Source organism: Cervus canadensis, chromosome 6 (genome assembly GCF_019320065.1).
Source record: "Cervus canadensis isolate Bull #8, Minnesota chromosome 6, ASM1932006v1, whole genome shotgun sequence".
Classification (NCBI taxonomy): Eukaryota; Metazoa; Chordata; class Mammalia; order Artiodactyla; family Cervidae; genus Cervus; species Cervus canadensis.
In genome coordinates this window covers 41,629,871-41,657,537 of record NC_057391.1, presented here as the reverse complement: position 1 = coordinate 41,657,537, position 27,667 = coordinate 41,629,871, and the positions used below count along the sequence as shown (strand labels likewise).

At 40.7% G+C, this 27,667-nt stretch overlaps 2 pseudogenes; one reads left to right on the top strand and one right to left on the bottom strand.

Annotated features, from left to right (window-relative positions):
• Positions 1–1,300: 1,300 nt before the first annotated feature.
• On the top strand, positions 1,301–1,854 carry LOC122444289 (annotated as a pseudogene).
• Positions 1,855–6,549: 4,695 nt separating this feature from the next.
• LOC122444288 lies at positions 6,550–7,290 on the bottom strand (annotated as a pseudogene).
• Between the last annotated feature and the right edge of the window lie 20,377 nt (positions 7,291–27,667).

Below are 27,667 nucleotides of genomic sequence, written 5' to 3'. Positions count from 1 at the left end.
TCTTAACTTTCTCGTAACTTTGTTGCTTTGGATTAACATCAATCAAACAAATGTTTCTGGGGTTACTCTCACAGTGGGTATTGTGAGACTCAAAAGAAATATTTATTTATTTTATTATTCACTCAATAGTTAGCAAATATTTATTGAGAGCCCCCTGATGGATGCTGGAATCTACTGGAAAGAAACTACACCCAAAGTTTTCAGTCTAGCCAGGTTTGCAGACCTAAGTGTTATGAGTGCTATAAAAAAAGAAGAGGGGTCACATTTATTTATTCAACATGCATCTCTTGACCCTCCTTCTTGCTTTGTGCAAAGCATAAGTGTTACATAAATTGGGAAGTGGGTCACCCCGGCTTCCTATAAGGAGTTGAGTGCCAGCTAAAAATACAGGGACTTTCAGAAGTTGAGGTAAATGAGCCGCCCTTGTAGTGCGTGAGCCAGATAATCACTGAGGCACTGGCAGGAATCTCCCTCCTGTCTTCCTACTGCCTGCCACCCTGAGGACCACACAGCACATGGACTGCCATTTCCAGGGAGGCAGCAGGGCAGCTGTGGAAGCCACCTCAAGCTGGCAGGCAGAGAGGTCAGCAGAAGGACCTGACGTGTCAGTGGAGGGGAAAGGAGACACACAGAGAGAGATATCTTCCCAGCCAGGGGAGGTTCTGAACAGGCCCAGGTGAGGGACAGGTATAGGTCTCTACAGCCATGTTCTTCCCCTGTGCTCTGAAAATGGGAATTTCACATCCTTTCCAACTTAGGTCTAAATCCTAAATCACATCAAGAATCATGCCTTCCCTCCCCTCACCCAACCACTCATTCAACCAGCCATAAAATCGTTCAGCCAAAACATTTCTCATTACATTTCTCATTGACTGGCCTTCCTCATAGAGCTCTTCCTCCATTTTTTTCCCCTTCTGGGTGGTTTTCAACCTTGGATACATATTGGAATTATCTGGGGAGTACTTGAAAATACTGATGCTTGACTTCCATCCCAGAGATTCTGATTTAAATGGTCTGAAATATGGCCTGGGCATCATAATTTTTAAAAGCTCTCCAAGTAATTCTAATGTACTTACAAGGTTTAGACTCATTAGTCTTAAAAATAATGTGATCAATGTTCCATCTAATTCATTAAAGGAAAGAGAGCATGCTAATCATGTTCATCTGTTTGTCAGGAAAAAACCCACAAACTTGAATTAGAACCATAGGATTTTAAGTAGATATTTGGTTTAGGATTGTTGTCTATAGTTTCCAGGGAAGAAGATGAAGATGGCAGTGGTCAGGGGATGGTCCTGCAAGAATGAGGGCTATAGAGGGCAGGGTGAAATATGGTGTCTTTGGGAGCATTGACAACTCCTACATCAGGAAGGACATGCTCCCAGGGCCTTATCCCAAGACCCTAGAAGAACAAGTTGCTACAGCCAAGAAGTATAACATGCAGGTGGAAGATGAGGAGTCCTGGCTGGGTGATAGCATGGGATATGGTGACTACCTGAAGTTCCCTGACAGGTCACAGCAGGAGAGGGATCCATGGTGTGACTGGGACCACCCAAGCTTGATGTTGAACTGGGGTGAACCGAGGCTCTGGGACCTGGGTGTGTATAGCAGGAAACGTGTGGACGCGTCCTCCATGCCTGTTTCTTGGAATCTCACACGTAAGCAGCTCCGCAGCTTCACGGCCTTCATGACATTCATGTTTTGGGTGTGGGGAGAATGCCACTCACCTGCCCATGTGTGGAACCAAAGCTGCATCCTTATACTGATCGGCAGCTGGAAGCGGTCTGCAATCCTACCACAGAGATAGAGCTGGTGGTTCATTGTGAGATCTGGGGAGGCTTTGTTCCCCTTAAGTGACTCTCTCCTCCCTGGAGATTGAACCTTAATGAAATTCCTAATGAAACTTAGTGATGTGGAAATAAAAAAGAAACAGAAAGAAAAAAGAGGTTCTACTTCAGTGTGGAGTTGTAGAAGCAAGTCCAGAAGGAGGCAGTATGTAAATACTGTGGTGGTGTCATGGACTATTTGTGTCCCCTTAGCATTTATACGTTGAAATCCTAACTCCCAATGTAATGGGAAAAGGAGGTGGGGCCTTTGGGAGGTAACCAGGTCGTGAGGGTGTAGACCTCATTCATGGGACTAGTGCCCTTGTGACCGACTCCAGTATTCTTGCCTAGAGAATCCTGTGGACAGAGGAGCCTGGTGGGCTGCTGTCCATAGGGTTGCACAGAGTCGGACACGACTGAAGTGACTTAGCATGCATGCATGCATTGGAGTAGGAAATGGCAACCCACTCCAGTATTCTTGCCTGGAGAATCCCAGGGACAGAAGAGCCTGGTGGGCTGCGGTCTATGGGGTCGCACAGAGTCGGACAAGACTGAAGTGACTTAGCAGCAGCAGCAGCAGTGCCCGAATGAAAGAGACCCCAGAGAGCTCTCTCTCTCTCTTTCTGCCCTGTGAAGATACAGTGAGAAGATGGCAGTCTGCAACCTGGAAGAGGACCTTCTGTATCTCCTTATTGTTTAAGCCACCTGGTCTATAACACTTCTGTTTTAGCAGTTCAAGCTAAGACACGTTACGACATTTAATCAAGGAAGTTAGCATAATGGAAGGTGAAGAGTTGTAAGCAAGCATTATCATGTTGGATTTATCAGGAGAATGCCTGCCCAGGCTTTTCTAAGAAATTTTATACAATTGTTTTAGTATCTCCTTATTGTTTAAGCCACCTGGTCTATAACACTTCTGTTTTAGCATTTCAAGCTAAGACACGTTATGACGTTTAATCAAGGAAGTTAGCATAATGGAAGGTGAAGAGTTGTAAGCAAGCATTATCATGTTGGATTTATCAGGAGAATGTCTGCCCAGGCTTTTCTAAGAAATTTTATACAATTTAATCAGTTCATTTGGGCATGTGGACAATGGATAGCTTAATGCACAGAACAGTGACAGATAGTTCTAAGAGGAGGAGTTGATTGCCTTCTTCAGATATCCAAAGGGTTGTGTCATAGAATGAAAATTAGATTCTTTGGAGCCAGAAGAAAGAATGAGGATCAAAAAGGCAGCGCTTTGTGGAAACATATTTTCATTCAATATAAGGGGAACACTGTTGTCTTTTCAAAATGCTGCCAAGTAGTGAAGTGGGCAGCCTCAACAGGTAGAGAGATTCTTGACTCAGGAAATATTAAATCAAAGACTGCCAAATCTTTTATTGGTTTATTCTTTTTGTGAGAGATGGATATATGTGAGAGAGATGGTAGGAAGAGTCATGGTATCCACAAGTCATTGTGATGTAAATGCTCATGTTTAAACATGTACATATGTGTAAAACACACATATAGAACTTAGACTTTTCTTTATTAAAAAAAAAATAAACCTTGAAATGAGAAAAGAAGATGCAGCCAAGGTTGAGGCCTGGATCCCATGGAAATCAAGGCCTGAGTAAGGGTCTTTCGTCTCATCTCCATTCCTTACACTGCTCAGTGCCACTTAGGAAAAGTGGTCTAGGACAGGGTCAGCAATCTGCCATGTACATGCAGAGGAGGGGCTTGGGTCAGCCATCAAAAGACTGAGGCAGAGTGCCATGTGGACTTGATATTCTCTGACCTTTCTGTTCTCCTGCTTCCCATGAACCCTGTTCTTTGACCCTCAGGTCTCTAAACAATCATGGTGCCTTTCTGTTGTGTACACCTGACCCCTGCCTTCAAGGTGTCTCTGCAGAATGCCATCCTAATGCTCTCATGTCCGTTATTCTGTCCTCTCCTCTCCAACCTCCTTTCTACCAGATTCCCTCCCAAACTTTCCAGTCTGTTTAATCTCCAAATATAACGATCTGAGAAATTTATGTTAGTGTTTTGAATTGGCTCACCTATCCTTGGGAATCAAGAAAGTAAGTGGAGGTGTTCTGGGATATGGGTGGTGGATTTGGAGGGAGAGGTTGGTATGTGGACCTGCAGAGAACTTTTTTCTTGTCTTCGGTTCTAGGGCCAGGCGACCTGGAAGCCTATTTGCAAGATTGCCAAATTTTGATTTAATTTATGGGTCCTCAGATGAAAAGTCCTACCCTTCTTAGCCAGGTATTTCTTTCTTTTATAAAGCTGGGCAAGTTATAGACATTGTTCCTGTAATAATTTCTGTGCACAATAACTCCAAAAAAATTTCTCATATAAAGTTCAGTTTTAGCTTGGAAGAGAAAGTAAGTATGGCACATTTCCAAAGTAGCAGAGGGAATATTTGCAAGAAGAACATCATCTGTTTCTTGTAATGAATACTCACCCGTGCAATACCCAGGGGCCTTAGGGTTTCTCTAAGAATTGTATTGCAGTAGTTTGCTGTAAAAGAATAAAACTGGGAGCTTCTTTTCCTTGAGAAAAAAATAGCAAGATTTTCTTCTGTCTGGGAAGACTTTTTTTTTTTGTTCTGGGAAGATTTAAAAAAATTTTTTTCCTGGTTTTTACTTTTATTGCATTTATTTATTTAGAGTACCCTCATCTTTATTCCTACTCTTGCCTGGAAAATCCCATGGATGGAGGAGCCTGGGGGGGTGCAGTCCATGGGGTTGCTAACAGTCGGCTGAGCGACTTCACTTTCACTTTTCACTTTCACGCATTGGAGAAGGAAATGGCAACCCACTCCAGTGTTCTTGCCTGGAGAATCCCAGGGACGGGGGAGCCTGGTGGGCTGCCATTTATGGGGTCACACAGAGTCGGACACAACTGAAGCGACTTAGCAGCAGCAGCATCTTTATTCCTAGGTGGTGCAGTGGTAAAGAATCTGCCTGCCAGTGCAGGAGAATCAAGAGACTTGCGTTTGATCCCTGGGTCGGGAAGATCCCCTGGAGGAGGGCATAGTGACCCACTCCAGTATTCTTGCCTGGAGAATCCCATGGACAGAGGAACCTAGCGGGCTACAGTCCATAGGGTTACGAAGAGTTGGACATGACTTAGCGGCTTGTCATAAACAACAAATAAACAACAACTTTATTTGGGAAGGGGAGAAAGGGAATTCCGGGTCATCACCTGCCCCATCCTGCTCCATGATCTAAACATACTATCCCCAACCCCTCTTTCTTTCTTGGGTGAGGGGAGAGAATCAGGTGGGCGTGGGCATCAGGAAGTAGCGGAGGATGAGTGTGGAGGAGGGGGAGTCATGGGGACTCCAGTGCAGCAGGGCCAGCTAACATTGTGGTTGCATGGAGTAACAGGGTGGGAGGTGGGGTGTTCCAGGAGAGGCTCACAGGAGGATGTCAATTACACGTGTGTGAGTCCAGGAATTGCAGTGGGTGTTGACCTGCTAGACGTTTTGCTCCCTTCTAATCTGGCCCCCCATTTGCACTTCTAGGCTGCAGCTTGCCTTATCTGTGGCCTGAGGAGGTATTCACCCTTTCAGGCTGCACAGGGAGAGGAGGGAGGCCAGGAGTCAAGGGTAGGAGCAAAGTCGGGGGTGGCACATTGGTAGGGCGAGGGGCCCAACAGGTGCTACCATAAATACTAGCATAGTTTAGTCAGTCCTGTGCGTGGAACAACAGACTGGTTCCAAATAGGAAAAGGAGTATGTCAAGGCTGTATATTGTCACCTTGCTTATTTAACTTATATGCAGAGTAGCTCATGTGAAACACTGGGCCAGAGGAAGCACAAGCTGGAATCAAGATTGCCGGGAGAAATATCAATAACCTCAGATATGCAGATGACACCACCCTTATGGCAGAAAGTGAAGAGGAACTAAAGAGCCTCTTGATGAAAGTGAAAGAGGAGAGTGAAAAAGTTGGCTTAAAGCTCAACATTCAGAAAACTAAGATCATGGCATCCAGTCCCATCACTTCATGGCAAATAGATGGGGAAACAGTGGCTGACTTTATTTTTTTGGGGCTCCCAAATCACTGCAGATGGTGATTGCAGCCATGAAATTAAAAGACGCTTACTCCTTGGAAGGAAAGTTGTGACCAACCTAGACAGCATGTTAAAAAGCAGAGACATTACTTTGTCAACAAAGGTCCATCTAGTCAAGGCTATGGTTTTTCTAGTGGTCATATATGGATGTGAGAGTTGGACTATAAAGAAAGCTAAGTGCCGAAGAATTGATGCTTTTGAACTGTGGTGTTGGAGAAGACTCTTGAGAGTCCCTTGGACTGCAAGGAGATTCAACCAGTCCCCTCCTAAAGGAGATCAGTCCTGGGTGTTCATTGGAAGGACTGATGCTGAAGCTGAAACTCCAATACTTTGGCCACCTGATGCAAAGAGCTGACTCATTTGAAAAGACCTTGATGCTGTGGAAGATTGAGGGCAGGAGGAGGAGGGGATGACAAAGGATGAGATGGTTGGATGGCATCACCGACTCAATGGACATGGGTTTGGGTGGACTCTGGGAGTTGGTGATGGACAGGGAGGCCTGGTGTGCTGTGGTTCATGGGGTTGCAAAGAGTCAGACACGACTGAGCAACTGAACTGAACTGAACTGAGCATACCCTGTCTTACTATGAACCTGGCTCTTTCTCCGTGTCTGTCTCCCTTTTGTCCCCCTCCCCTCCCCATCTCAGCTGCCCACTCTCTGACTTCTCACCTGCCATCATCCTTCTGGTGGATACCGCCATCATGCCCATTATTGTTTTCCTTGGAGAGGTGAGCCAGGGAACACAGACAGTGAGAAGAGGACAGTGCCTATGCTAAGTCCCAGCAGTGAAGGGGCTGTAGCTTCCCCAGGCGGTGGGGTCAGGGCAGGGCAAGAGCCTGCAGCTGGGAAGCTGGTGGGCTTGGAGTTTCTGTCAGATGATGGAGTTCAGCTCAGAAACTGTAACCTGCTTATTAATCCTGGCACTTATCCCATTCAGCCCCTTGAAGATTTCAGCTTGCTTGTGCATCTTGATGTTAAAGCTGCAGGATATTTCGTGTGCTTAATCCCTCAGTCATGTTCGACTCTTTTGTGACCCCATGGACTGTAGCCCTCCAGGCTCCTCTGTCCATGGGATTCTCCAGGCAAGAATAATGGAGTGGCCAGTCATTCCCTTCTTCTGGGGATCTTCCTGACCCAGGGACTGAACCCACATCTCCTACATTGGCAGGAGAATTCTTCACCACTGAGCCACCTGGGAGGCCCTAGGATATTTCGTAGTACATCACATAATGATGCTGCGTCTCTGGTTTCTTGCTGGCCAGCTTGTCACATTCAAGTTTCAGACTGTGGTACTGAGCCTGCAGCAGCTGAAACTCATCTTTGATGAGGTCGCAGGGGTCTGAGGTGATGAATTTGAGTTGCTGGAGTGTGTGTGACCAGCCAGAATGCCTGCTTTGTGCTGACATCTTGTTAAGTCACGGCGGGGTGTGCCCAGGCTCCATGTGCTCAGGGCAACCTCGCCTTTGTCTCCGAAGCACGGATCCGCAGCTCCCAGGGCCATCGCTGCAGCCTCCTGTGCCTAGCCTCGCCTGCTTCCTGCTCTCTGTCTTTTTACATGCCCTATCTGAATTTTGTAAATCAGACCTCCCCTCCCCTAAGAGCAGAACTGTGGGTAAGAATAGCAAACATCTGAGAAAGTGAGCTGCAACAGATTTTATTTCCCCCTGCCCTGATAAAAGACTAGCAGTCTAACATAAATTAAATTTTCTTTCTCAATACTCTCAACCTCACCTCTAGAAATTTCATTTATAAAATTTTGCCTGGATGATAGCTGGAAGAATAATATCCTCCCCCCCACCCCCAACTAGCGCTCTCTCCCGATCTGGCCTCACTTTTGCCTTCACAGGCATTTTCCACAAATTTGAAAGGGGACTTACAGTGAGACAACAATGTCCCCAAATCACATTCTTTGAGGAGCATGGCTCCTGGAAAGAGTTACCACCTGAAGCTGCGTGTTTTTCTTGTGTTGTGTTCCTGGTTGGCCAGGCCACAGAGACTGGGCAGGAAAATGACCCACGGGTTCACTCCTGATTATGTAGGATAGAGCAGAGCTAACATTCACATATTTATGAATCACTGGGGATCTTGTTAAAACATAGATTCTAATTCAGTAAGCTTCTGGGATAGGGACCAAGAGCCTACGTTTCGATGTGTTTGGGGGGGAGAAGCGAGCTCCATGTCCTACTCGGGTCATCTTGCGCTCCTCCCGCTAGAGCCTGCAGTTCCAACATGCGCTCAGCGAGGCCGGTGCTGCTACTCTGTGCCACAGCACACCTCTCCTTGACCTCCTCTCCTACTGCCTTCTCATCAGAGAATTTTAGAACTGGAGGGAATCTTGAACATCTTGTGTAGTCAACCCTAAAATACTGGCCTATCGAGTGGCCTCATCTGAACCACTGGGAGAGCTTTAAAAACTTAGACTCCCAGAGATTCTGATTCAGTCCCAGGCATCTGTGTTCTTTCAAAGCTTCCTAGATCAACTGGAGGAGAAAAAAGGCTTTGAACTTTTGAACTGTATCCTTTTATAAATAAGGAAACAGGTTGTGGGTGATTACATGACTTGTCCAACAAGACCCAGTTAGTGACAGCATCGGGACCAGAACTTAGAGACCCTTTTATAGCCCACCACTCTGTTATTTCCTTTTTGGCTGCCCAAGGCAGTTGCTTGTGCTAAGAAAGGAAAGCAACTTTCCACTTCCGAGTAAATGATTCTTAAGTGTGAAATAAAAGCCAGGTTCAGTGTGGTTTACTGGGGTGCCATTTCACCCAGAACATTTTCCTCTGCTGGAAGCAAGCCCAAAGAGGTCTAATGGGCATTTGTTTCCATCCTACTCTGGAAGGAAGTTGCATGGACAAGTGCACTGTAGAAATGGAAATGGTTCACATCGTATTCCCCTGGGAGATAATTTCATACATTAAAAGGTTTTTGTTCCTAGGTGTTTTTGACACCCAATGAAAATATCACTGTTTTCAGTGGTCTCAATGTAATCAGCAATCTTAAAATGGACACATTGTAATCCTTTCTTCTTAGAACTTAAAGTTTTCTTGTTTATTTGCATCTCAGGTGCCATAGCTCCTGGACTGGGTTGCCTTTATCTGGTGTCTTTAATTTTTGGTGGCACGCTGAAACTTGGCAGGAAGTCAGCTTCTCCCTCCTTACTGAGCTGTGCCAATTCAGAGAGTGGAACTATGATCTGGGTTTTTCCTTCTCTCTGGGTAATTCCTGCTTTACTATTTTTGGTTCTTTCTTTTTGAGAAGAAAATATCTCTTAACGTTAAAGGAAAGTATATACTAGTCTCATTCCACATAAACAGGCCTGTTGTCCAGTTGAGGGAGTTTCTACCTGTTAACAAGGGTTTTCTCTGCAGTATCTGCATTTCCAAACTGGATCATCTCCTCTGCATTTACAGTGAGCTATCTCGGCTGGAGAACTTCTCCTTCCATTCTGAAGCCACACAGGCTGCTCTGGCCATTAGAGAACTCCAGCCTCTGGTCACCCCCTGAAGGACATCTTGTGAGCCATCCTTGGGTTTCTCTGCTAGAGACAAATCTGTTCTTGCCCTGTGAATGCTGCCTCTAGAGAAAGAATAAACACAGAGCCTTCTTTAAGTGACTTTTCTTTCTAGAGTACCTTTTAAGCAAGTGACCTAAAATTAATTCTTGCTTAAGGACAGTGCAAACATTTTCAGGACACTGACTTTCAGCAGGTGTCTTTACTATACTGTGGGTTTAGCTTGGGCTAAGAATAGATGGGTGAGTGCCAGGCTCAGCTCCCCTCTGCATGGTCAGGAGTCCTAGAGAGCTTCAAGCTTCCCAGTCTTATAATGGGAATAATGTCACCTGGACTGTTTAAAATGGGAGGAGATAAGTAAAAGCACTTAGCAAGATATACACCTTGAAACAAATATAAGGCAGTACTATTATCACCACGAAATAATGTTCTACGTGTTATGTGGAATCATTGGCCTTCTTACCTGTTAGACTTTCATAAGCTGTATAAAATATGATGTTGCAGCTATGTGGGGGTTTGGAAAATTCTCCACTGGGACTTCCTCCTTGGAAACAGAGTTTAGCCCTTGCTAGTCGCCACAGCATCAGGCCCTATTTTCTAGGAACTGCTCCCAGCCAAGGCTACATGTGGCAGGGATTTTAAGACATGGAAACACAGCTCCTCTGAAGTGTGATTTTGACTGAGGAGTCTCCATCAGTCTTGCTACAACTTTCCTGGGAAGTGCACGGTGTTTCATACCTCCCTCCCTTCTCTCTCCTTTGAAGAAGTCTGAACTTATTGTAGTTTGATTGTCCTCCCTGCCTCTTCTTCCCCACCCATCCCCCTCATTTTTCTCCACTGGTGTTGTCTGTTTTAATCCCGTAAAACAAACTTCTTGCCTCCCTTAACCTCAATTTACTGTGTGGTTCTTTGAGACTTGGACTAATGCAGACTGTGAACTCAACTTTCTATGACTGTTCCAGAGCATTCGGAGCTATTAGTGACAATTTTGGGAAGCTTCCTTGGACTAGGTCAGTTCTCTGGTTCTACTCATCTCTTGGGCACAAGACTGGTTCTCATGTAAGTTTCCTGCTTTGGCCCCAGCACTCTCTGGACACTAACTGCCTATGGCACTGGTAGGGACAGACTGGGACTTATTCATTAACCTCTCCACAGCCTACCCTTCAGCCTGCCGCTTCTCTAGTCCCTCATCCACAAAAGCCCTCATTTTGCCTTTTTTCATACACAGTAGTCCCTAATTTCCTCTATTAGAATGAATGAACTTGTAATGGAGTTAAAAAAAATCAGTGACTTAAAAGAACAATGGTTTATTTCTCTATTACCCTGTGTGTCTGCCATGGCTTGATAGGAGGGCTCTGCTTGTCACAGTCACTTAGAGGACACAGGCTAGTGCTGAAAGAGACTTCCTCTCACCATGTACCACGCTGATGATGGAGGCAGAGAATAGCAAACTGTGGTGTGAATACTTGCAATTAAATGCTTTGTCCTGGAAGTGATGTAACTGATCTGTTTGCATTTCGCTGGTCAAAGCAAGCCACGAGGCCCTGCCTAACTTCCTGGGGGCAAGGACGTAAAGGGAAGCAAATGAAATGCTTAACCCCACAGTTCTTCAGAAAAGATAGGTCTGAACGAGCCCCATTTTTTTGTTCATGAACTCAGTTGATGTCCCTGGAACCTTGGGAGAGTTAAATTCTCCGAACTGACAAAACTTTAAAGGAGTGAAAGAAATCCAGTCAGAAGCTGCCTGAGGAGAAGGGAAACATGGTCTTGATCAGTCCTTGGGGACTTGCACTCTACTCTCAGAGATGGATGTGGAACGATTCTTTCTCTGGCCTTGGCTAAATGAGTCTCTTTACATAGCTTGTCTGACTCTTGCTTTTGGATGTGGAGAGGTTTCTAAGGGCCTAGGATTTAAAATGCCAAATACAGTGTGGATTGAATTTCAGTTCTGTAGGTTGAATTGAGTAAAGGGTATTGCACATGGTACCTTAAGCAAATCAATTCAATAGAAAAATTAAGTCAGATGATTTTTTTCATATGTGTGCGACATAATGGTCAAGTGAACCACAATGTCCATTTTCCCAGTGGCAATTTTTAGAAAATGAAAGATATAGAATATACATATCAAGTTATGTAGAGTCCTTCTTTTTAAGAGGGTAATGGTATGTGCAGTGAAAGGAATGAAGCATCAATGAGAGAACTTTTGAACAAATTAGCTTGAAACAGTATAAAATTCTATTTGCTTCAAGATAAGACTTTAGGTCTCAGAGTTCACTTTCTCTGAGCTATTACTCTAGTGTAGCATTCTTGTTCCTCTAAGTTTTAAGAAATTTATTGAAAAAATCTTCTTTTCAGTCATGAGCCAGAGAGCACTGTAGGCACTGGGGATGTGTTAGTCAGTATTTCGGCATGGCTGGCAGCATGTTGCTCTCTAAAATGGTCTGGTAGCCCTTTTTTTGGTCACTGCTCATGGAACAACAACCAAATGTTCTATAAGAGGAGAACCCAATTAGGCTCTGTGTATGGTATAGAGCAGCATTTTTTCTGCCCACCCCCCCCCTTTTAAAAAAATATATGTCCTTGCCAAATTTTATTATGGGATGATGAAGTCTTAACAGTTCTTATTCAACCTGAAATTATCAGGAAAAGACCCATGTTTGCCTAAGGAGAGACAGGCAGGGCTGGTTTCATTCTGTCAATAGTCTGTAGGTATGAACAATTAGAAAACCTCTCTCAACAGGTATTTTTAGAAGTGCATTAGATCTCAGATAACAGCTTCTTAGGAGTCCTCTTGTTACATCTGAGTCTAGGGAGAGTTTGGGTGAGGGTATGAACAGGTATTCACCCAGATCTGTTTGAGGATCAAAATTAGAGGGAGGTACCCTGATGCTGGGAGGGATTGGGGGCAGGAGGAGAAGGGGACGACAGAGGATGAGATGGTTGGATGGCATCACTTACTTGATGGACATGGGTTTGAGTAAACTCCAGAGTTGGTGATGGACAGGGAGGCCTGGCGTGCTGCAGCCCATGGGGTCGCAAAGAGTCGGGCACGACTGAGCGACTGAACTGAACTGAACTGAACCTGGCCCTAACATTATAAAAAGCACCCATTTTTTTGGGTAAATTATTTATTTTAATTGAAGGCTCAATACTTTACAGTATTATAGTGTTTTTTTGCCATACATTGACATAAATCAGTCATGGGTGTACATGTGTCTCTCATCCTGAACCCCTCTCCCACCTCGCTCCCCGTCCCATCCCTCAGGGTCGTCCCAGTGCACCAGCCCTGAGTGCCCTGCCTCATGTGTCAAACCTGGACTGGTGATCTGTTTCACATATGATAATATACATGTTTCAATGCTATCTTTCAAATCATCCCACCCTCACCTTCTCCCACAGAGTCCAAAGTTCTGTTCTTTGCATCTGTGTCTCTTTTGCTGTCTTGCATATAGGGTTATTGTTACCATCTTTCTAAATTCCATATATATGCATTAATATACTGTATTGGTGTTTTTCTTCCTGGCTTACTTCACTCTGTATAATAGGCTCCAGTTTCATCCGCCTCATTAGAACTGATTCAAATGCATTCTTTCTAATAGCTGAGTAATATTCCATTGTGTATATGTAACATAGCTTTCTTATCCACTCATCTGCCGATGGACATCTAGGTTGCTTCCATGTCCTAGCTATTGTAAACAGTGCTGCAATGAACATTGGAGTACATGTGTCTCTTTCAATTCAAAAACACCCATTTTAAAACCAAAATATCTATAATTAACTTATGAGTCCCTATTTGAAAAGTAAATGAAGGTTCCCCAGACTTTTCTTAGAAAGTAACTTCTTTATTGGGTGTGATTTTTAATCCTCTAAGAGAGGATCAGGGTATGGAGAAGGCATCTTCTCAGTCTAGTTTGTCTCAAGGTGGGACTTTGGTGACACTCTTAGGAATCATGCAATGTAATCTCCCAAAATAAAGTGCTAGCCATCAGGCACAGAGGATACACCATAGTAACAGCTATAAATCATTAAACAGTTACTATATATAACTCTATTATATAGAGGTACTTTACAGGCCTTATCTTGTTTAATTTACTGTCTAGTAACTGAGACCATTCATAGAAACTATCTGTGTGCACTTTAGGGTAGGAAGAATATGCAACAAGATAAAAAGAGAGTAGCTTGTTATCACATAAGCCTGGAAGCTCAAATGTAATTCCTCTGATATTAAAATCACCAATATGCCTATCTTTGTTTATTTCCTGTATGGCTGGAAGCTATTTTCTAAGAGTCAGTATTCTTACAGGCAAGTAACAGAGTCCAAGTGATATGCAATTCAGGTCCATTTAGAGTTATGTATTAGTTAGAATTACTTCAGCTGCAAATAACAAAATATCCTACTAATAGTAGCTTAACCTAAAAACATTTAAGTATTTCATTTAATAGGAAATCTAAGGGTAAGTGATTCCAAGGTTAGATACTGGCCTAACAGTGTCAGGCTATTAAGTTACCATCTCTACAATTGTTTTGGCCTTTAAAATGTCACAAAGTATTTGTAGTAGCTTTGGCTCCCCAGGTGGTGCTAGTGGCAAAGAACCCCCTGCCAATGCAGGAGACTTAAGAGACATGGGTTCGATCCCTGGGTTGGGAAGATCCCTAGAGGAGGAAATGGCAACCCACTCCAGTATTCTTGCCTAGAGAGTTCCATGGACAGAGGAGCCTGGTGGGCTATGATCCACAGGGTTGCAAAGAGTCAGATACAACTGAAGTGACTTAGCACATCATGTCCACATATAATAACATCCAAAAGATAAGAAAAAGGTGACCAGAAGAGCGGGACTCTCTCCTTTTGTACCTTTCCTGTTGGGAGGAAAATCTTGTCCAAATATCCAGGCTTCTTCCTACAACTCATCAGCCTTACAGCATCCTCCCCCTACCGACCCATTACTGTCAAAGGGATACAAATAGGATTGTTATAACTAAACAAATCATGATTCATCCTCAGGGACTGGGTTCATTGCCTCCTTGATAGGCAGGATAAAGGCCCTCCAAAGATGTTTATGTCCTAGACCCTGGAACCTTTAAATATGTTACCTTACATGGAAAAGGGGACTTTGCATATGAGATTAAGTTAAAGATCTTGATATGGGGAGAGTAGCCTAGTTTATCTAGGGGGCCCAGTATAACCACAGAGGTCCTTATGAAGTAGAGGCAGGAGGGCTGAAGTCAGAGAAGGAGATGATTGAAAAAGAAATTGCAGTGCTGTGGATCCATAAACCAAGGAATGCTGGCAACTTGTAGAAGTTAGAGAAGATGAGGAAATGGATTCTGCCCTGGAGTCTCCAGAAGGATTGTTGACCCATTTAGATCTCTGACCTCCAAATCATAGAAGAATAAATTCTTGTTGTTTTAAGCCACTAAATTTGTGGTAATTTTTTACAGTAGCAATAGGAAACCAATGTACCTCATAAAGTACATTGAGATTGCGTTATCAAGAATGAAGAGGGGATAGCTGTTGGTAGATAGCTAAAAGTGTTTCCTATATTTTTGGAGAAGAATCTGAGTCATTGCAAGGCACAGTCTAGTGTATATTGAATAAAGAAAAAGCCAGTAGGTACAGCTCATGGGTTGATGGGTTTGGAGTAGATGTTTGAATGACAGCACTTGTGGGCCTAACCCATCTGACCTGAGCACAATATGACTGAGTTGTACTTGGGATCTAACATTACTAAATTAAGTTGCCTGTAGAAAGGCAGATCTTTAGAGAATTGTCCAGGACAAAAGAACAACCTAGAACTGAGAAGGGGAATTAGATCTCTGTAAGAGGCAGCCTGAAAAATAAGTATGGACTATTGGAAAAGATAAGGCAAGGGTTTTAGAAATTAATGAAGATTTTTAGTCAGGACCCAAGTAAATCAGAGAACTCTCTCAACTACATCCTTTACTTAAGAAGATGTCCTGGACCTAGCATCCGTCAAGATGTTTGGTCCACTAATCCTAGGATGTGGCTTTTGTCTTCAGGTGGTCTAACATCTCATCTGATGAAGGAAGGAAAGAAGAAGGGTAAGCGTTCTTTATTTTCTTTTTAATTGAAGCATACTTGATTTATGTGTTAGTTTCTGCTGTACTGCAAAGTGATTCAGTTATACATACATATATGTATGTATATCTATATGTTCTTTTTTATATTCTTTTATATATAAAAGTTATATATATTTATATATTATATACAATATTATATATATGAGTTATATATATTTATTTTTTATATTTTTTTCTATTATGGTTTATCATAGGATATTGACTATAGTTCTCTGTGCTATGCAGTGGGACCTTGTTGTTTATCCATCCTATATATGTTAGCTTGCATCTGGTAACTCCAACCTCTGACTCCATCCTTCCCCAATCCCCTCCCCCTTGGACCACAATTCTATTCTCTGTCTGTGAGTCTGTTTCTGTTCATAGATAGGTTCATTTGTGTCATATTTTAGACTTCACATATAAGTGATATCATATGGTATTTGTCTTTCTGACTTATCTCACTTAGTATGATACTCTCTGATTGCATCTGTATGGCTGCAAATGGGATTATTTCATTATTTTTTATGACTGAGTAGTATTCCATAGTATGTATGTACCATGTCTTCTTGATTCATTCATCTGTTGATGGACATTTAGGGGGCTTCCATGTCTTGGCTATTATCAGTAATGCTGGTATGAACATAGGAGTGCATGTATCTTTTTCAATTAGAATTTTGTCTGGGTATATTCTCAGGAGTGGGATTTCTGGGTCATATGGTAATTCTATTGTTAGTTTTCTGAGGAACCTCTGTACTGTTTTCCATAGTGATGCACCAACTTACATTCCCACCAGTAGTGTACGAGAGATCCCTCTTTTCGACATCCTCTCCAGCATCTGTTCTTTGTAGAGTTTTTAATGATGGCTGTTCTGACTGGTATGAGGTGATACCTCATTGTAGTTTTGATTTGATTTTGATTTTAAGTTTTGATTTCCCTAATAATTTAAGCTTTATTCATTTTAAGGAGGCATTCCAGAAATTCCATATATCACTTCTGTTTACTTTTCATTGGGTGGAACTTATTCACATGGCTGAATGAATGTACTATAAAGGAAATAAGGAAATGCCATTTTTTAGCTTTATGGTGAGCACCCAATTAAAATTAGAGTGCTTGTACAAACTTCCAGCTATAAAATAAATAAGTACTGGGAATGTAATGTACAATATGGTGACTTATAGTTATCCTTGCTGTATGGTGTATTTGACAGTTGCTAATTGAATCAGTTCAATTCAGTTGCTCAGTCATGTCTGACTCTGCAATGCCAGGCTTCCCTGTCCATCACCAACTCCTAGAGCTTGCTTAAACTCATGTCCATCGAGTTGGTGATGCCATCCAACCATCTCATCCTCTGTCGTCCCCTTCTCCTCCTTCCTTCAATTTTTCCCAGCATCAGAGTCTTTTCAAATGAGTCAGCTCTTTGCATCAGGTGGCCAAAGTATTGGAGTTTCAGCTTCAGCATCAGTCCTTCCAATGAATATTATTCACAACTGATTTCCTTTAGGATGGACTCCTTGCAGTCCAAGGGACTCTCAAGAGTCTTCTCCAACACCACAGTTCAGAAGCATCAATTCTTCAGTACTCAGCTTTCTTTATGGTCCAACTCTCACATCCATACATGACCACTGGAAAAACCATAGCCTTGACTAGACAGACCTTTGTTGATAAAGTAATGTCTCTGCTTTTTAATATGCTGTCTATGTTGGTCATAGCTTTTCTTCCAAGGAGCAAGCATCTTTTAATTTCATGGCTGCAGTCACCATCTGCAGTGATTTTGGAGCCCAAAACAATAAAGTCTCTCACTGTTTCCATTGTTTCCCCATCTATTTGCCACAAAGTGATGGGACCGGATGCCATGATCTTAGTTTTCTGAATGTTGAGTTTTAAGCCAACTTTTTCACTCTCCTCTTTCACTTTCATCAAGAGGCTCTTTAGTTCTTCTTCGCTTTCTGCCATAAGGGTGGTATCACCTGCATATCTGAGGTTATTGATATTTCTCCCAGCAATCTTGATTCCAGCTTGTGCTTCATCCAGTCTAGCATTTCGCATGATGTACTCTGCATATAAGTTAAATAAGCAGGTTGACAATATACAGCCTTGACGTACTCCTTTCCCAATTTGGAGCCAGCCCATTGTTCCATGTCCAGTTCTAACTGTTGTTTCTTGACCTGCATACAGACTTCTCAGGAGGCAGATAAAGTGGTCTGGTATTCCCATCTCTTGAAGAATTTTTCACTGTTTGTTGTGATCCACACAGTCAAAGGCTTTAGCATAGTCAGAGAAGCTGTTTGTAGATGTTTTTCTGGAATTCTCTTGTTTTTTCTATGATCCAACAATGTTGGCAGTTTGATCTCTGGTTCCTCTGCCTTTCCTAAATCCAGCTCGAATGTCTGGAAGTTCTCATTTCACCTACTATTGAAGTCTAGCTTGGAGAAGTTTGAGTTCTTGGATCACGTACTGTTGAGTAGATCCTAAAAGCTCTCATCATAAGGAAAAAGATTGTAACTATATGAGCTGATGGATGTTAACTAAACTTATTGTGGTAATCATTTCACAATATATGGATATCAACTTATGATGCTGTATACCATAAACTTATTCAGTGTTAGATGTTAATTATATCTCAATAAAACAAAAACAAAAAATTCAGAGTTTTTAAGAAAAAAAAAGGAGAATAGATGCTGAGTCAGAACCAACAGTCTCTGTCATGGGAAGTAAGTTCAAAATTGGGGCACTTCAGTTTTCTTGACAGCATGAACAGTAAAGCAAGAAATCTGTTTTTTTACTTCCAAAAATAATTAATAAGGTATACCTTATTTTCAAAGAAATCTATTATGGTTACCAATTAAATATGTTAAGCTGAACACAGACTTCTTTTGCTCTCTTCCCAATCTCTACTAGAATGATACTGACTCAATTATAAAAGCAAGTGAGAATGAGGTACCTTCTGAAATCAGGAGGATTAAGGGGAAGTTTGTGGACTAAATGGTGTGATCTCTTCCTATTTTCTTTCTCTTTTTAGCACCACAAAAGTTGGTGGTCAGATTTATTACCTCTTGTCTCTTCTTCCCATATCCCCACCCTCACCAGGCAGGAGATTGAAAGTCCTTCTGGAGAAAAGACTGGTTTGTGAAAATGTATCAACTTGAAAATACTTTTACCTAGCTATGCATAAAATTAAAAGAAAATAATAGGTTACAAGGTGTAAATGTATGTAGTAAGAAACATGGAGAAAGAACTTGGTTGAAACAAAGTACTTCAGATTCAGTTATTTGCTTCAGATTAATGAAATATTGATAATTAAGGGATTCTTATATTCTGAGTGTATCAAGAATACAATGGACACAATTTTTGAGTCAGAGAGGCAAAGTTCTCTTTAAGTTTATCTTTTTAGTTTACACATACTTTGACTCCTTAAAATATAATTGCACGTCACCTTACATATTTAGTTACTAAGGGCAGAGAGTCTCCATGATATTTAACTTTTAAATACAGTAGTAGTTGTAATTTATAATCATGGTGGTACATAGACTGTAGAAAATTCTATTTGCAAGAGAGAATTGTGTTTGTTTGCTTAAGTTATAAACTTGATTCCTCGTGAGGGCTTGAATTTTCTGCACCTTTTTCTTATAAGTAGACCATTGATTAGAACCATGCTTGTCTTGCACAGTTAACTTTACCAGCATAAAGAGCCATATAAATTCCCTAGATATTTCCTCCTTGTCATTGTGTAAGTAAAAAATAGAGCAGAGTTTACAAGATATTCATTTCTAAAACACAACTCAAAATCTCATTCTTGTACAGACTCAAGGGAAAAGAAAGATCTCTAAGCGCTAATGCATAGTGATCCTCTGAGATGAAAGCAGCATTCTCTTTCCCATCAGGCAAACCCCGCCCATGCCCACAGACCTTCCAATCACTCCTTTAAATTGCCCTACTCTTAAATATAAATGGAAATCCATGTGACATCCAGATATTTGAAGATGTCCTCCAACACCGAAGACAGAGAACAATATAATCAAGGAGAAGCCTCTGAGAGGAAGCAGAGGCCATGAAGCAGCAGAAAACTTTAGATCAGAGAAGATATACAATCTGTAATAAATTACTGAGATTTATATAAAGATGGACTTCAGAAATAACACAAGAGCTTTTTTTAGAAATTAAAAATAAAATAGCAAATAAATTTTAAAGGGTTGGAATTTAAAACTGAGGATACCATCAACTTTAAATTTTAAGTGGAGCAAAAAGATTCAGAGACAGACAGGGGAAGAGAAAATAAAATAAAATAAGATATCAACTCAGGAGTCCAACATCAGTCTAATAGATGCTGGACCAAGACAGAACAAGAGAAAAATGGAAGGGGAGTAACTATCAGAGAAAGAATACAAGGCAATTTTCTAGAACTGAAAGATGAAAGTTTTCAAATTTGAAAAGTTCACTGAGAACCCTGCACAATGGTTGAAAAAAAGATCATATCAAAGCATATTCTTGTGGAGTTTTATTCATTTATTTTTTATTATTTTAAAAAATTTATTTATTTTTAATTGAAGGATAATTGCTTTACAGTATTGCATTGGTTTCTACCAAATATCAGCATGAATCAGCTAGGTTTACCCATGTCCCTTCCCACTTGAGCATCCCTCCCTCTAGTGAAGTTTTAGATCACTAAGAATGAAGCTAAAGCTTTTGACTTCTTGACTTCAACACTGGAAATTAGATGAAAATGGAGTAATGTCTTCATGTTCAGAAGGGAAATGAATTTCATCCCCAAACTATTAATCAAGTTTGAGTATAGAATAAAAACTGTTTTTAGACATTCAGTTTTTCAGAAACTTTACCTGTCACACAGCCAAGGAGACTCAAGCACAAAGGGAGATCAAGGAATGCACAGAACTCAAAGCGGGAAGCTCCCAGGCCTCATGGGAACCGGAGTCACAAGCCTGCTCCATCCTTTTCTGTCCCTTTCTGGAGCTCTGGTCTCATCTCTGCACATCTTCTCTGTGCTTTCCATATAGACCACTTCTCTGAGTCTTTCAGTTTCTGCTCAGATCCTGACTTGATTGGGATTCTGACTTTGTTGAAGCTGATAGGGAGAAAATGAAGAGAGGGAGGTTCTTGAATACCTCTGACTAATATGCAAAGACAATCACAGATTTAAGTTCCAGAATGATACAGTGAAGCTATAAATCATTAAAGACCACAGTGCTAGTATTACAACTTGAGGCAAGTGGCAGAGGTGAATAACTGTTCCCCAATATCCATTCTTTTCTTTCTTATAATCAGACCCCTACTTTTTAACCTAGGTACATGACTGCTCAGGTAGAGACTTTCTCAGGCCTCTATTGGAACTAGATAGATGTAGCCATGTGACTAGTAAGTTTCAGTCAGGGGAATGTTAGCAGAAATCATGTGTCCTCTTGTAAGGAATGTTTTACCTTTCACTGCCTCTTTATCCCTTCCCACAAACCAGAGCATGAATGGAGCTTCAACCACAAAGACTTCACTCTGGGACAAGAGTCATCAAACTGTAACCTGTGGGTCAAAATGTGGCCTGCCATCTGTTCTTGTGACTGAAGTTTTATTGGAATAATGCCATAGCCACTCATTAACATATTGTCAATGGCTGCTTTCATGCTATAACGGCAAACTGGAAAGCTTACTAACTCCTGTTCTTTGTGATTATGAATCAACAAGAGAAAAGGAGACTGAATACCTGGATGACCCCATGGAATGGAGTCTCTTATTTGCCTAGATTGTCTGCCTACCTCTGGACTATTACCAGAGAAAAATAAGTTTCTCTCATTTGAGTCACTGCATATCTAGGTCACTTTCTTATAGCAGCTTATTTAACTTAATATGCTACAAAATTTTTTTTGTATTACTGAATTAAATTAACAAATTTAATTTCCTATAATGAACATATAATGAGTAAATTTAATGTTTCCATAACTGATAACTAAATTTAGCTTTTTAGCTGCAAGGTTAGGGTTGTCTGACAATATGGAGTCACTACCCTAATGTAATTTAATATTTATATTCACAATTTTTTCAAAGTAAAAATTTTCTAAATATTCTCCAGTATTTACTCTTATTGAATAAGACCCAATGTCTGGTTCAGTCTTGTCTCTTCAAAGCAGCTGTCCACAAGGTCTAATTTCTTGAAGTTTTCCAATAAACTCCAAACATATCCTTTGGATTCAACTACAATTTCTAGCCATTGCTGAATTTAAAAATATATATCATAGTTTTCTGTTTCTAAAAGAGATAAGGGGTTTAACACTAAAGGAAATCAGAGGTCAATTATGGAGAGCTTAAAAAGGTTGCCACAGGACAGAGTGAAGGGGAAAATAAATTTCCTCTTCTATGTGGCCTGAACTATGCTCACAGCTACCCTCTTTATGTCTGAGCTCTCTGCATTTCACCCAACAGACTAAAAGATAAAAATGTAAAAACCATGCAATTTTTAAAAAATTTTTTAAATTTTTAATTTTTTTCCCATTTATTTTTATTAGTTGGAGGCTAATTACTTTACAATATTGTAGTGGTTTTTGCCATACATTGACATGAATCAGCCATGGATTTACATGTGTTCCCCATCCCTATCCCCCTCCCAAAAACCATGCAATTTTTTGAAAAATTACTAAAATTTACTCAAAAGGAATGAAAAAATATATTCACATGAAAGCCTATATGTGAATATTTAGAGTAGCTTTATTGATAATCACCAACAACTGGAAACAAGCCAAAGTCTTTCAACTAACAAACTGATAAACATTTTACTCAGCAATAAAAGTAGGATAAATACTTCTCTACAATAAAGAGGGGTACTTATTATACATGCAACAATATGAATGCATCTCAAGTGCATTATGCCAGGGAAGAAAGCCAGATTTAAAGGCTATTCACCAGGTTATTCCATTTATATTACATTCTGGAAAAGACAATACTGTCAAAATAGAAAGATCAATGGTTGCCAGGGACTGAGTGGGGGAGGGTTGACTACAAAGTCCAACACAAGGGAATTTTGGAGGCAATGAAAGTGTTCTGACTTGATTCAGGCTACGGTTACACAAGTCTAGGCATTTGTCAAACTCAGAGAACTCAAAACTGAAAAGAATAAATTTAATTATATGTAAATTAAAAAAAGTAAAGAAAAGCACAGAGCTGAAAGCAAGATAAAATTTAAAAAGTTGTGTAAATAGAACCTATAAGACAGATTCTACACATGAGTATTCTTCTCTTTTTGAATTTATATTTTAAAATTATTTCAATATTTACTATATTATTTTTGTTATAAAATAAAATACAGATACATAGCACAAAATAAATGCATGACTTAATGAATTATTATAAGATAAATATCCTTGTAACCAACAAACAGGTCAAGATAGAGCTTTTCAGCCACCCAACAGAGCCCCCTGGGTGCCCCATCTAATCACAAGCCCTCTCTCCCACGATAGGTAACTGTATCCTGACTTTTTTTTCCTAATTTTATTGAAGTATAGTTGATTTACAGTGTTGTATTAATTTCTGCTGTATAGCACAGTGACTCAGTTATACAGGCATATAGTCTTTTTCATATTGTTTTCCGTTATTGTTTATCACTGATAAAATATCACTATAGTTCCCTGTCGGACCTTATTGTTATCCATCCTATATATAATCGTTGGCATCTACTGATCCCAAACTCCCAGGCCTTCCCTCCCTGACTCCCCCTCTTCCTGGGCAATCATATGTCTGTTCTCTATGTCTGTGAGTGTGTTTCTGTTTTATAGTTATATTCACTTTTGTCATATTTTAGATTCTATATATATGATATCATATGGTATTTGTCTTTCTGACTTACTTTGCTTAGTATGATAATCTCTGGATTCATCCACATTGCTGTAAATGGCATTATTTCATTCTTTTTTATGGCTGAGTAATATTTTAGTGTATGTGTGTGTGTGTGTATATGTATGTGTATGTCTGTTCATCTGTCCATGGATATTTAGATTCTTTCCATGTCTTGGCTATTGTAAACAGTTCTGCTATGAACATAGGAGTGCATGTATCTTTTCGAATTATAGTTTTTTCTGGGTATATGCATAGGAGTGGGATTGTTGGATCATATAGCAACACTGTTTTTAGTTTTTTCAGGAACCTCCATAGTGTTTTCCATAATGGCTGCATCATCCTGACTTTTATAGTAATCACTTCCTTGTCTTTGTAGTTTTCTCAGTTTTGTGTGCATCCCTAGCCTCTATAATATAGACTTACTCATTTTTGAAGTTTATTTTTTTAAAGTCTCATATAATCTATAGATTTTCCTTCTGTCCTGTTCTTTTCCTGACATTTATCTTTGATGAACCCAGGCCCCTTGACATGTGGTTTTCCACATTTAGACTTTGCTGCTTGCATACTCACAGTGGAGCTTACCATGTCCCTCTGTCCCTGTATTTTCTGCAAACTGATTGCTAGATCCAGAGCTTGATCTGACTTGGACACAGGTTTAGATGCTGATGATGTTCTTTCATCAGGAGTCCCTCTTATTGAAGATGGCAAATTGATTAATCAAAATTCACAAAAGTAAATATAAAATACATTTAAATAATTAGACTTCTAAATGGCAAGATTTGTGAATCTGTAACATTTATACTTTTGAAATTTTAAGTCTTAAAATTGTCCTAAAACTTTTGGGACATCCTCTTACAAAGAAAAATTACTTCATGAATTCATAATGATATGTGCTGTGTGCTCAGTCATGTCCAACTCTTTTGCGACCCCATCAACCGTAGCCCACCAGGCTCCTTGGCCCATGGGATTTTCCAGGCTAAACACTGGAGTGGGTTGCCATTTCCTCCTCCAGGGGATCTTCGTGACCCAGGGATAGAACCCACGTCTCCTTCATTGGCAGGCAGATTCTTTATCACTGAGCCACCACGTTACCACTGAGCTCACTGTGATTTAAATTCAAGACTCTAGGGGTTTTACTTAATTTCTTCACTTTGTTACATTTGAATTTCCTTTTGTCTATAACAAAATTCCTGGTTCTCAAGAACATTAGAGATGAGAGAATTAAAATAGCAATGTTTGAGTATTCTTAACCATAACATTACGCCCCTGAGTATAATAACAGGGACAGAGTAAAATACTCATGATCTCGTGAAGTCTATGCTTTGATTTAGAGACACACAGATGAAATTAATATTGTATGGGTAAACTATTTTAAACTGTATATGTGGAACTAAATTATCCCTCTCACTGTTTTTGATTCAGCCTTAATATAAAGTTAAACTCAGAGGTCAGATTGTTTTGAAGCAAGAACTTGTAGGAAAACTTTAAGAAACCATTGATACAAATGCTTTTGTAAGTTGAAACCATTGAAAGCACTGGGTTAGCAATTAGCCTTTATGTAGGTAGCTAAGGAAGATGGTGAGTAAACATTTACAGTATGATTTGCCATAAAATGTAAGTTAAATCTACAATTACTCTGCTTCTTATCATGAGTTTGTGGCTTCATCTAAATCTCTTTACTAACAGGGCAAAGAGCTTCCTTTAATATTGAAAGTTTGCACTGAGAGTTTCAAAGAGTGTTGCGAGATGAATGCTTGATAACACGTCTGTTGGAAGGCGGGCTCTAGAAAACTGGGTTTGCTCACTTAAGCTGTCAACTATGATTGCAAGAGGAGTCTGTTCTGACTCACCAGCTTATTGGAACTAACCAGTTGACTGTGACCTCACTGATCTGGTATTTTGCAAATTGAAAAAAAAGACCCTAATTTCTAAATTTTAGATCATAACAGATACCCACCTTTATATAAAATACATAACATATCAATATATAAAAATTAACTTCCAGATATCAGATGCTGCTGCTGTACTTTAAAGTTTGGCTATGAAAATATAAAAGGTCAAATTATTTTGTTTGCTAGTTAAGCTATAAGATCTATCTCAAATTGTCTGGCTTATTTTTCATTTTAAATATGTTTACACTATTTAATTTTTAAAACTGTTGAATTGGTGGGTTGAAGAGATTACCCTATAGATCTATATATCAATTGTATTTGCTACTCATCGCAAATATATGTAACTAAAAATATAAGTAAATGAGATTTGAATAAACAATAAAGGGAAATAAAGGTGAATCAATAATAAAATAGAAGATATGGGGAAAAGACAGAAAAGCTTAAAAAGAAAATAATGTTTAGTGATTATCTGAGCAAAACAGAATGGGAAGGTTTAAATGGTATAAAAAAGCTTAAACTAATAAGATAAAAATCAAAGTGAGGGTTTTCTCAGATGTGATATTCATTATTTTACTTTGGGTATGCAAAAAAAATGAAATGGGGGAGCTTTCCTTATATCTCTGTGAAAGTGAAAGTCACTCAGCTGTGATCGGCTCTGTGCAACCCCATGAACTGTAGCCTGCCAGGCTCCTCTGTCCATGGGATTCTCCAGGCAAGAATACTGGATTGGTTACCATGTCCTTCTCCAGGAGATCTTCCCGACCCAGGAATCGAATTGGGTCTCCTGCATTGCAGGTGCAATTCAGTCTTTGCTAATGGTGGAAAACTTAAACTTGTCAGTTCAGTTTAATTCAGTTCCTTCCAGTTTAAAATAATCTGTTATGTCTAACTTTTCTATTCATTTGACATTCTCCATCTTCCTGCTCCCTGGAGGTGGCCTGAGACTCCAGAGGCTACACAGTGTTCCGAGGGAGGGAATGCCTGTGAACCCGGCAGCCTCTGCCCTTGCTGGCCTCTTCTCTCTGGCCTTGACCTTGTTCTGTGTTCCCCCAGCTCCCTTGCTGGTGTCTGCACCTCCATCTTGGCTTGTAGTCAGCAAGTTCCACACACACTGCTTCCTCTTTGTCTTGGTTATGAGCCGTCTTCCATCTGTAGCCTTCTCTCAAACCACCTCTGTGTTCTTCAGTTCAAATGCCAGTTCCAGAAGCTCCTCTGTGTTACCTGAGTGTGCATGGGCCTCTGTGGGGCTGCTGTCAGGGCAACTTACCTGGACATGACACTCAGCGTTGCTGGCTCATTGCCTTGAGTCAGGCTGGACTTGAGGCTTCCCTAGGGCCCTTCTCTTAGTTTCCTCAGGGAAGTAAATTACAAAACTCCTCTGTTCTGGAGGCCCCCAAACCCCTCAGAAAGGTCTCATCAACCCTGCAACGTTTGGGCTCAGCCTGTAGGAGAAGCAACCTGGGTCCAGGCTCTTCCCAGAAACTGCATCTCAGCTCATGTCCTTTTACATCTCCCTTTGTGGCCATTGGTTGATTTCTTATTTCCTTTAGGGAGGGGAAACATCTCCGATAACATCATGTACCTCTCCTCACGGAGAGACATCAACAACCTCCTCTGAGGCCTCTGGGCCCCCCAAATTAGAACATAAACAAAGAACTTCTCATTCTTGATGAGTGGGAGACATCGAGCTTGGGCTGCCAGCCTCCTCCTCCAAACCTAATCCTGGAGAGGCCTCAGAGCTGAAAATAGTAAATAATTAAAGGAAAAACTTGAGTGAAGTGCTCATGGGAAGCCGTAAGGGAATATAGCTGGTATGTGGGGGGTAAGGACAGAGAGCTGGCCAGAGGCAGGCAGAGGTCCAACCTGTGAATGTCTCTCCTCTCCCTCCATTCTCAGAGGCCCAGAAAAGTGTGACAGAGAGGAATTTTAAAATAGAGAATGCTTGGAGTGGGAGAGATAAGTGGGAGTTTCCCAGGGGCCCAATAGCCTGATGATGAGAAAAAGCAAGAGTGGTAATTCCAAGCTGGGCACCATTGCATTAAGGTCTGCCCTCACTGTGGCCCCTTAGATATGCCAGGAAAGCACAAACTAAGGCCCTGGCATCAGCCTATCTCCTGGAGCACATTGATAATCAGGGAAGCTGTGGAAATGACTGAAAATTGTTTACTAACATTTGTTCTCTCTTTTTTATATGTTGGAAAAAGAATATTTTTTAACTGGAAATGTAATTACCCAGAATAAAAACTAAATTTCCCAGCTTCCTTTGTAGTGTTCATATGATAATATTTTCTAACAACTATATGCTGATAAATCTGAAGTTTATAAAAGTAAATTTCTGAGAAAAATATAAAATTAATATTGTCACCAAAAATAGCTAGAACAGGCCAGTAATCATTAAAGAAATTATAGTGGTAGTCATCAGAGATCTTCCTTAGTCACTCTGAAAGCCCCAGACTTAGACAACTCCA